Consider the following 9,840-nt stretch of genomic DNA (forward strand, 5'->3'; position numbering starts at 1 on the left):
TTCCCTCTTGTCCTGGCTGCAGCATCAGAGAAGTCCCAGATCAGAAAGTGACAAAGTACGCATGCAGCTGAAGCAAGTGCCATTAGGTGACATCTGGGGCAACAGGGGGGCAAAAAGGGGCCCAACAGAAGCCTTGTGCACATAGTCATTGGATTATAAACCTTCCTATTTAGAAAATACCTTGTCGGGAAAGCTTGTGTATGTTTAGCTTAGAAATCTCTATAGCTTCACACCACCATTCAATTGAAATTTAAAACTATTAACTGACATTTCTGCAGCCTCCACAATTTTATCTCATCTGATCTATTCCAGAATGATCTTCTATGACTCACTTCTTCATACATCTATATTCCAGTGCAATTATTTAGCATTCCCCAAAGCTGTGACAATTTTCCTGTCTTTACACCTTTGTTTGGCCCATTCCCACCACTTAGATATCCCTTCTACTTTTTGAAATACCTTTCATTTTAAAGGAACAAACCAATCTATACCAAAATGTACTTCCTGAACACGCTGCCTGGCAGTTATGAATCGGGGTGTGGCTAAGAATTTGGGGCGTGGCCAGCCAGGCGATTTGCTGTAACCTATGTTTATATGTATATGAAGCCTGGAGCCTAGATGTCATGTCTTGAAGGAGCACAAGGGCAGACACAAGAAAATGGTTTAAAACTGGATTTTTAACCCAGGAAGTTTAAATGGAGAGCAGCAACAGAGGCACATTAAACAAGCTGTAGAAACCAGAGGATATAATCATGAGGCAAGAGCCAAAAGAATAGGGCTCATGCCGGTGGGTGTGGGTGGGTGGGTGGCTGTGTACTTAAAGGGGCCGAGCTGGAACTGAGTCTCTGGCTGGAAGTTCCCTTTTCCTTCTCTGCAGCCCAATGGCAGTCCATACTCCTCATATGCCACTCAACAGATGTAGTGTCACAATTACAGCTATTTGCACATTTGCTTTATTTCTCCTAAAAGATGGCAAATACCTTCTTGAGAACTAGGATCAGGCTTTATGTATGCTACACAGTAAAAGGCTCGATGTCTACCCAAATGGAAGTTCAGTACATAGAAGTTAGATTGAATTAATATTACACACCAACACAATTTTGGCAAAACAAAATGTAGCATCATATTCATACTCCCTTTCCAGGTTTCAATTAGGTAGAAAACATCATAAATAACAACTGCCTGGGAGGCAGGGCAGAAGTAGTATTGTAAGTATCACTATATAATATATCAAACTCTGTGCTGTGTGTATTCACATATATTATTTCATTTAATCCTGACAGTTGTTCTGGTTTATAGATGGGGAAACTCATGCTGTAGACACTACCCAAAGTTATGCAGGTAGACTGTGGCTAGCCGACTGCAGAGACTCTGATCTCATTAGCGCCAAAGCTCTCTGGGAAACATGTGCTGGGGATCTGCCAGACCAGCAGGGTGCTGCTCCCGGAGTAAAGATCATAGTACCCAGGGAGTTAGAAATATCACTGGTCAGATCCATTAGTATGAAGATGTTCACTGTAGCAGTATTTATAGCAGCACAAACTTGGAGACAATCTAATGCCATTACAGTAGTGGGTGGAATAATTTACAAATATTAAAATGATGATTATGGAGGCTAGAAACTTGGAAAGATGTTCATGACACAATAAGGCATAAGACAAGTGTCTCCCAACTATGTAATAATCATGCAATTGAGATAACAGAAAAACCAAACGTGTTAATGTTCATAATGTCAGGGTCAGGTGATTATAGGTGATTTTTATAAAATAAAATTTCCAAATTATAAAAAAATTTCCGTAACTTTTTTTAAAAATTTCTGATACAATTTAATGAAAAAAAAAAAGATGCCAAGGGCAAACCTTCCCATTAGAAGTATGTAGCTTATTCTGTCATTCTGGGTTTTTTGGTTTTGTTTTGTTTTTGTTTTTGCTTTTGCTTTAGTTTGTGAGTCAAGCAGCACCAGAGAAGTCTGCGCAGGACTCCGGAGCTTCATTCCTCCAAGCTCTGCTTCCCTACATGCTGCAGTCAGCACCAGCTCATGCCTTTGTGAAGAGGCAACTGGAGCAGCATTATAAAAAGAGGTTAAAGTTAGAAGGGCATTTTGGTGACCAGCAAAGTCAGCCTCCCTGTGTGAGAGATGAGGACGCCGAGGACCAGAAGCCCCAGTGAGGCGGGAGCCCCGGCCCCGAATCCTGGCTTCTGATATTCCGACAGCAACTGTGTCCTTCAGCCTTATGCAGAGGTGGCTGCCAAGTTCCCTACCTCACCTGTGTCCACTGCCTTGGACTCCAGCTACCTCTCCCAGCTCTCACAAATCATGAGACATCACAGTCTCCAGTACACATAATTGCTTGTTTTTTAATGAAAGATGAAGAAGATAAGAGAAGAAACAATAAGCCACAGAACTGTAGATCTGAAAGGTTGCTGGCGATCCTAGAGTGGGAAGAAGAGAGCACGTGCCGGAGGTTGGCTGACCCACAATGTCTGGCATTGCTGGGTGTTAGGCACTGAATGTCTGTGTCTCCCCCAAATTCAGACAGTGAGAGCATAACCTTCCATGTGATGGTGTTAGGAGATGGGGTCTTTAAGGAGGTCACTGGGTCATGAGAATGGAGCCCTCATGAATGAGATTAGTGCCCTTAGAAAAAGGACCCCAGAGGGCTCCCTGACCCCTTCTGCCATGCGGAGACACGGTGAGAAGGCTGTGTATTGTCTGCAACCAGGAAAGGGGCCTTTTCCAGAACCCAACTCTGCTGGCACCCCGATCTCAGAATCCCAACCCCCAAAACTGTGCGGAGTACATTCCTGTTGTCATAGTGCTTTGTTACAGCAGATGGACAGGAGCAAGACACTGGGGATGGGTGAGACTCCAGGCGGAATCTCCTCTCTGGCTGATCCAAAATGACGCAAGAGCTGGGGGGAGAGGAAGGGAAATAACAGAAGTTCTGACTCTCACTTCTCTGTACCACACCCCAGTGTTCCCCCGCAAACCACCAGGAGGCTCTGTGATGAGCGGGTTGATCACCACACGCTGTTCTCCTCTGGGCACCGATTTACAGGGGAGAAAACAAGCCCACAAGTAGGAAGTGACCGGCTCAGCACATCCCAGGAGGCTGCAGCAGACCGAGAGCCAGAACCCAGGCTGCACGGCCCCCTGGAGTCCAGATGTTTTCCCAGCTCAGGTGGAAACTACAGGTGCCATTCCCGGTGCCCCAGGGCTCCCAACCCCCTCCTTTCACCAGGAGACTCCCTTTCCGGGGAGAGCTTCTAATGAGATTGCTGGGGGAAAGGATCCCACGGCTGGGAGCTCAGCAGCCACGTTCTCCTTCGGTGCTGTCCCGGGCACTCAGTATTTCTTGTCTTACAAAGACATTATTCTTGCACCCAGAGAAGTTTATTTTATTGTTTCATTTTTCTCCTAACAAAAGAAGACCTGCAAAAGGAACATATGCAAAATCTCACGCGCTCAGATCCACAGGCACCAGGATCCACACTCCACTGCAGAGTGGACTCAGAGAGCCCGCACTCCCTTGTCCGCTGTCCCCAGAGGCCCTCAGACCTACCTTCTAGGACTGGGAGAAGGGACAGGCTAGATTTCTGGAAACTGTGTGAGACAAAAACTACTAGTATAGTCACAGTCTCGCTCGAAGTACAGCAGTTAAGCTTGGCGGAGCAGGGAGATGCCAGAAGGAAGATGTTGCCGCTCTCTTAGTTCTTCCTCTAAATTTAGAAATTCACCGGGACATGGGGGTTGGAGGGAGGGGTGCAAAGGGGGGTGGCTATGAGTTGGCCCAGCCAAGGCAAAGGCCTCAAGTCCCAGGCGCAGCGCCCAGCGAGGTGCAGTGCGGCCTCCCCAGCTGGTTGACTGTCCTGTTAGCTTTTCCTCACAACAGATTCATTGCAGCGGGAGACCCTGAGCCAGCATATCTGTCACCATAAAACACTAACACGAGGCAGGGCCTACTGCGGAGTTAACCTTATCTGAAAGGCATTATGTGATCAAGGCAGACTTGGCAACCTCCGTGCGCCCCGCTCGGCGGAACGGGCTGAAGTGCTGATTTTCGCTTCTCTAGCTCATTTCGACTCAGCGAAATGAAGGAATAGCAAACACGATGTCAGTGTGATGACTGAACGGACAGAAACCAGATCCGGGCTTGCTAAGTTAAGTACATTCAAAGCAGAAATATTTATATTTTACATTTTAAATAGTCCCCAAGGGATGCGCAATATGTTTTTCATCTCGCTTGTGTTTAAGAACCTATCGTACTTGAAACGCAAAGCAGGCCCCTCAAGCTGGGGATTCAAAGAATGGTGATTTTCTTATCGTGTAGATCAAAATAACAGGCTCAGAATACAAACGAGGCTTTCTGTGCAAACGCACGCGATGCAGGTTATTCAGAAGAAAAGGCATGTGATTGCACTAATGCGGCCCGTACATTCCGTGGCTCCCTGGCGTTTGAGTGCAAGCAGCTAAAAGGTAACATATGTCCCCACGCTTCTCCTGTGTAATTATGGAACACAAATGCACATTGTCAGGGACGTGTTTCCTGAGACTCTGGGCAAAGGCTATACAGATTTGTCCAAAGGAGGAATTAGAAACATTCTAGCAAAACTCACAGAGGGGGAGAAAAGCAGGTAGATTTCAGATCTGGTTTGACCTGCAGCCTCCAGTGCGGATAGAAAGCAGCTCTTTTAAACTGGAAGTCTCTTGAGAGAGAAGGGTGATTTTCAAGGCGCCTTTGTGATCAGAAAGCCAGAGGGATCTGTGTGGTTGAGTTGTTCTCTGAGAGACAAAGGACCACCCAAGCAGATGAAGAGAGAACTGGATGTTCGGGAGTTGGAAGAAAATACTATGTAAGGAAAGGAGGGAAGGAGGGAACGCGATGGTAACTCCACGCATGGATCGCATCTCCTTCCCATCCTGGATCAGCCTTCTCCATGGGAAATCCCAGTCCTCTTCGCCAGGGCACTTCAGTGCGAGGTGCAGGAACTGGCGGGACAGGGTTTGGGTTCCAGCCTCACCTCTTTCTGGCTGTGTATCTTTGGTTCAGTCACTTAATTTCTGAGTCAGTTTCCCTATCTCATAAATAGAGGAAATAATAGCATTAACCTTTTTTATTCTAATAAATATATATACCACTTAATATAGCAGAAACTATTTAAGCTACTTATAGGTATTTACTCGTTGATTCTTATAGTGAAATATAAATGGGTAGTAAAGGTTGCTACGAGAATTAAATAACACAGATAGTTAATTATAAAACAGTGCCCAAAATATAGAAAATGCTTGGCAAATGTTGTTAATGTTATTGTTATTGCTTTTGGATCAATTGTAGCTTTATTCATTTTCTTGTAACTGGGGTGATACAGATATTGTTAACAGAAATAACAATATAATGATGATATATAGTGATGATAACTGAACGGTGAGCCAAGTGTTTTTCCTGGGGTCATGTCTCGTGATGCTGAAGAATGAGCTCCGTGGATCAGAAGATTTAAACAAAAGTGCAGAAATTGTATTACAAGCAGATTCAGACTCCCCAATGGGGAGGGGCCCCAATAATGGGCTGCCCTTTAAAGCCTTGTAGTCCAGGGGTAGATATTTGCTAGAAGTCTGTTTCTTTATCTATCTGTGTCCTCACCTGATTGATTCCCTCAGTTGTACTTACTCAGCAACGGACCTGAACTTTCCGTTTCCATGTGTTCTCTCTCTGCCCCGTATGCTGAGCTTTTTCCATTTCTATGTGTTCGTACACCTTGTTGCTGCAGGCCCTCCCTTGTGTTCCCATGCCTCCCGCTTTGAGCCCAGAAACATTCTGTTATTTCAGCATGGTTGGTTCCTGTGGTAAGGCTGCCTGAAACGCCGTGTCTGCCCTGCCTATCTCCCACCTGCCTTTGTTTCCCGCTGGACCCCTGCCCTGTCTGCCTGCGTGTCAAGTTAACCCTCTCAATAACAGCTATCACTTACAGAATGCTTCTTACATGCCAGGCACTGTGTTAGGTTGCTTATATGTATCAGAGCAACCTTGCAAGGCAGAAAGTGAGGGAGCTTTCTGAGTCCCTTTTATAAGAGCACTAATCCCATTCGTGAGGGCTCCACTCTCATGACCTAATCACCTCCCAAAGGCTCCACCTCCAAATGCCTCCACATTGGGGGTTAGGCCACAAACAACAGCCAGTCTATAGGACAAGGCTAATGGTTTTTAACCACTTCGTGACAGTATTAGAAAAATACCTAAAATACTTTTAATAATTCACAAAAACACCAGACTAATGCTTGTACAACTATGAGTATATACTTCAAATATCTTATTTGTGATTCTATCCAAAAGGTTAGTCTGGCATTTCATTTGATTAGTCCCTTCTGTTTTATTCAACTGGTTTCAGATGTGGAGGGAGATTTATAAATTTTTATCCCAGGAAAAGAATTTAAGGGATAAGAGATTATAAATACCTCCTGATAATTCAAGCCTCCCTAAAGCTTACATTAAAACAACACTGAAAATAGAATTATATATCCTTTCTCTAAAAAACTTGTACTAAAAAGTAGTTCTTTGTAGCCTAAAAATTTGCAGAACTATACCAGGGATTTAACATTTCTCATCATGAACAGCTCTTTAAAACAATGTAATGCCATATTTCTTGACACATCTCGGCAAATAAAAAAATGAATGAATTTTTTTATTAACCAATGTAACCCCAATAAATTCAATAATAAATATAAATAATGAATGAATGGATGAAAGAATCTATGAAGTCACCAGATAATCAGCGGGTATGAAGCAAACAGAGATGGTTTCTATCTTTCAGTTACTTAGACAAATTAGATCTGCTTCCTATTTGTAAGGACAAAGCAATTGGGCACACTTTTCAAGTAGACCTTGAGAGAATTTGAAATCCTATTGGTTGAATAACTACCAATGTCAATTGTTGAAGCCCTTTCTCTGATCCAGTTATTCGTCAAATGCCTTCTATGGACCAGGTAAATATTACGGTTCTGAAAATATCAACACGAGCAAAATGTAGTTTCTGCCCTCAAGGAGATTAGTGTCTGGTGGGAAAGGGGGCTGTCCAAGTGGTGATATTACCGCAGAGCCCTAGGCGCCATGATAGAGGCTCATGGGAGGATGAAAGGTAAAGTGTCATAAACCTCCTGGGCTTGGTGAGACCTTGGAGGATACAGGAAGAGCTTCTAGAGAAAGTCATGCCTGGCATGCCGGACAGACAGACCACCTCACAGATAAAGGGAGGGAGAAACAGCAAGAGGAGAAGGATTATATACACGCAGTCTGATTTGGTTGGAACATAAAACACAACAAAGGAGGGGATGAAATGCAACTGGAGACATAGAGAGAGGACAAATCATAGAGACTATTTCATGTTAAGTAACTGGGATAATTTCCTGGAAGCAATAGGGAGGAACAAAATATGTTGAACAGGAGTCACATGATCTGATCTTTTTTTGACAGTCCATTTTAACAAATTATTATTTAGCACCTTCTAGGCAGCATGCTAGGTTCTAAGAATACAAAAATAAATGAGATAGCATTTTCTTCTGAAAGAACAGAAGTCTAGTTCTAAAAGGTAGGATAGGGGAAGAGTTAAATTCAAAACTTTTGCTGAGTGCTATGATAGTGACCTGACTTTTTGAGAAAAGAACACCCAGATATAGTTGGCAAACCCGAAACAGCTCCAAAAATAGATGGGAAAGTGCTTCTCTTTCCTGAGTTGCATGTGGTACAAAGTTTGGCTCTTTGCAACACAAATACATTGTCATTCTCCATTCCTCCCAGCAGAATGCCTTTGCGCAGGCCTCAGTGCCCAGGTTGCTAGGGGTCTTAGAGGTCATCTAGCTCCACTTAACTTTATTAACAGCCTTCCCTGACTGAGGGACTGCCTCATTCCAAAGCAGCTGTTTCACTGTTAAAAATCAACATGTGAGAAAGGTGATTCCTGCGTAGTGCTTCAGAATGTCCTCTCTGGTGATGTCTTTCAGCTCCTTTAACTCTTGTCTGAGGCAGTGTGTATACTGGGAAAGTCCCAGGACCACGGAGCCACAGTGGCTCTCCCAGGCACTAACTGTGTGGTCTTTGGGAAGTTACCGAAACTTTCTAATTCAAGTCACTCATATCTAACATGGTTTAATATGGGACTTAAATGACAAGAGAAATAATAAAGTTAAAGCAATAAGCAAGTATTTTGCATAATGAAGTTCAACAAATAACAGATCTTACCATTATTGTTAAAGCATGATTTCTGGATATGCATCTGCCCTCACTTTTTTAAAAAATTAAAATTTCCTTCCATAAACTCTCCACATGTAGGTCCTAGTATTGAACTCATTAACTGGATTCATTGCAGAATACTATCTCTCTTAAGCAAAAGAAAAAAAAATAGGCAATTTCTGACATCTACTCCCATCTATTCTTTTTATCAGCTTCAATCTCTTTCTTTCTGTAAATATTTATTGTTGAAAGTATTACAGATGTCCTTTCTCCCCCCCATTGATTCCCTCCTCCCCGTCCCACCCTCCCCTAGGCCTTCATCACACTATTGTCTGTGCCCATGGCTTAATGCATATAAGTTCTTTGGATAACCTCTTCCTGCCCCAACCCCCCAATTCCCTCTGAGATTTGTCAGTCTTTTTTTTTTATTGTGGCAGCTGAGCTTGGTGACTTAGTAGACACCATAGCATCCATCTTTTCAGTTTGGTCTGATAGCCAGGTATTTCCCTTTGCATTTTTTAAAGAGCAATAATGCATTAAAAACTGTGCATGAGACAGTTTATTTATCCATAATAATCGCATGAGGTGATCTTGCACATCTAACATTTTTGCAACTGTTCACTTGGTCAAAAGCTCAAGATGAATAAACAGGTTCTGGTTCAAGACAGTGATGTAGAAGGATTCTGTACTCACTTTCTCCCATGCAATTTCTATCCAAATTCCAATGGCATATTTTTCACAGAAATAGAACAAACAATCCTAAAATTTTTCTGGAACCACAGTAGACCCCAAATAGCCAAAGCAATATTGAGAAAGAAGAACAAGGCTGAAAGCATCAAGCTACCTGATATCAAACTATATTACAAAGCTATAGTAACTAAAATAGTATGATATTGACAAAAAAATAAACACATAGATCAATGAAACAGAAAGAGAGCCCAGAAATAAACCCATGCATATATGGTCAATTAATTTGTGACAAAAGAGCCAAGAACATATAATGGGGAAAGAATGGTCTCATTAATAAATAGTGTTAGATAAACTGTACAGCCACATGCAAAAGAATGAAATTAGACTACTATCTTACTGCATAGACAATAATCAACTCAAAATGGGTTAAAGACTTGAACATAGGACCTGAAATCATAAAACCCCTAGATGAAAAATAGGGGGTAAGCTCCTTGACATCTATCTTGGTGATGATTTTTTACAGTTGACACCACAAGCAAAGGTAATAAAAGCAAAAATAAACAAGTGTGACTCCCTCAAACTAAAAAACGTCTGAACAGAAAAAGAAACCATTAACAGAATGAAAAGGCAGCTTACAGAATGACAGAAAATATTTGCAAATCAGATAAGGCAGTTGTTCTCAACCTTCTGGCCCTTTAAATACAGTTCCTCATGTTGTGACCCAACCATAAAATTATTTTCGTTGCTACTTCATAACTGTAATGTTGCTACTGTTATGAATCGTAATGTAAATATCTGATATGCAGGATGGTCTTAGGCGACCCCTGTGAAAGGGTTGTTTGACCACCAAAGGGGTCTCGACCCACAGGTTGAGAACCGCTGAAAATAAGGGATTAATATCCAAAATATATGGAGAATACATACA

The sequence above is a fragment of the Myotis lucifugus genome, unplaced genomic scaffold, assembly GCF_000147115.1.
Source record: "Myotis lucifugus unplaced genomic scaffold, Myoluc2.0 scaffold_121, whole genome shotgun sequence".
Classification (NCBI taxonomy): domain Eukaryota; kingdom Metazoa; phylum Chordata; class Mammalia; order Chiroptera; family Vespertilionidae; genus Myotis; species Myotis lucifugus.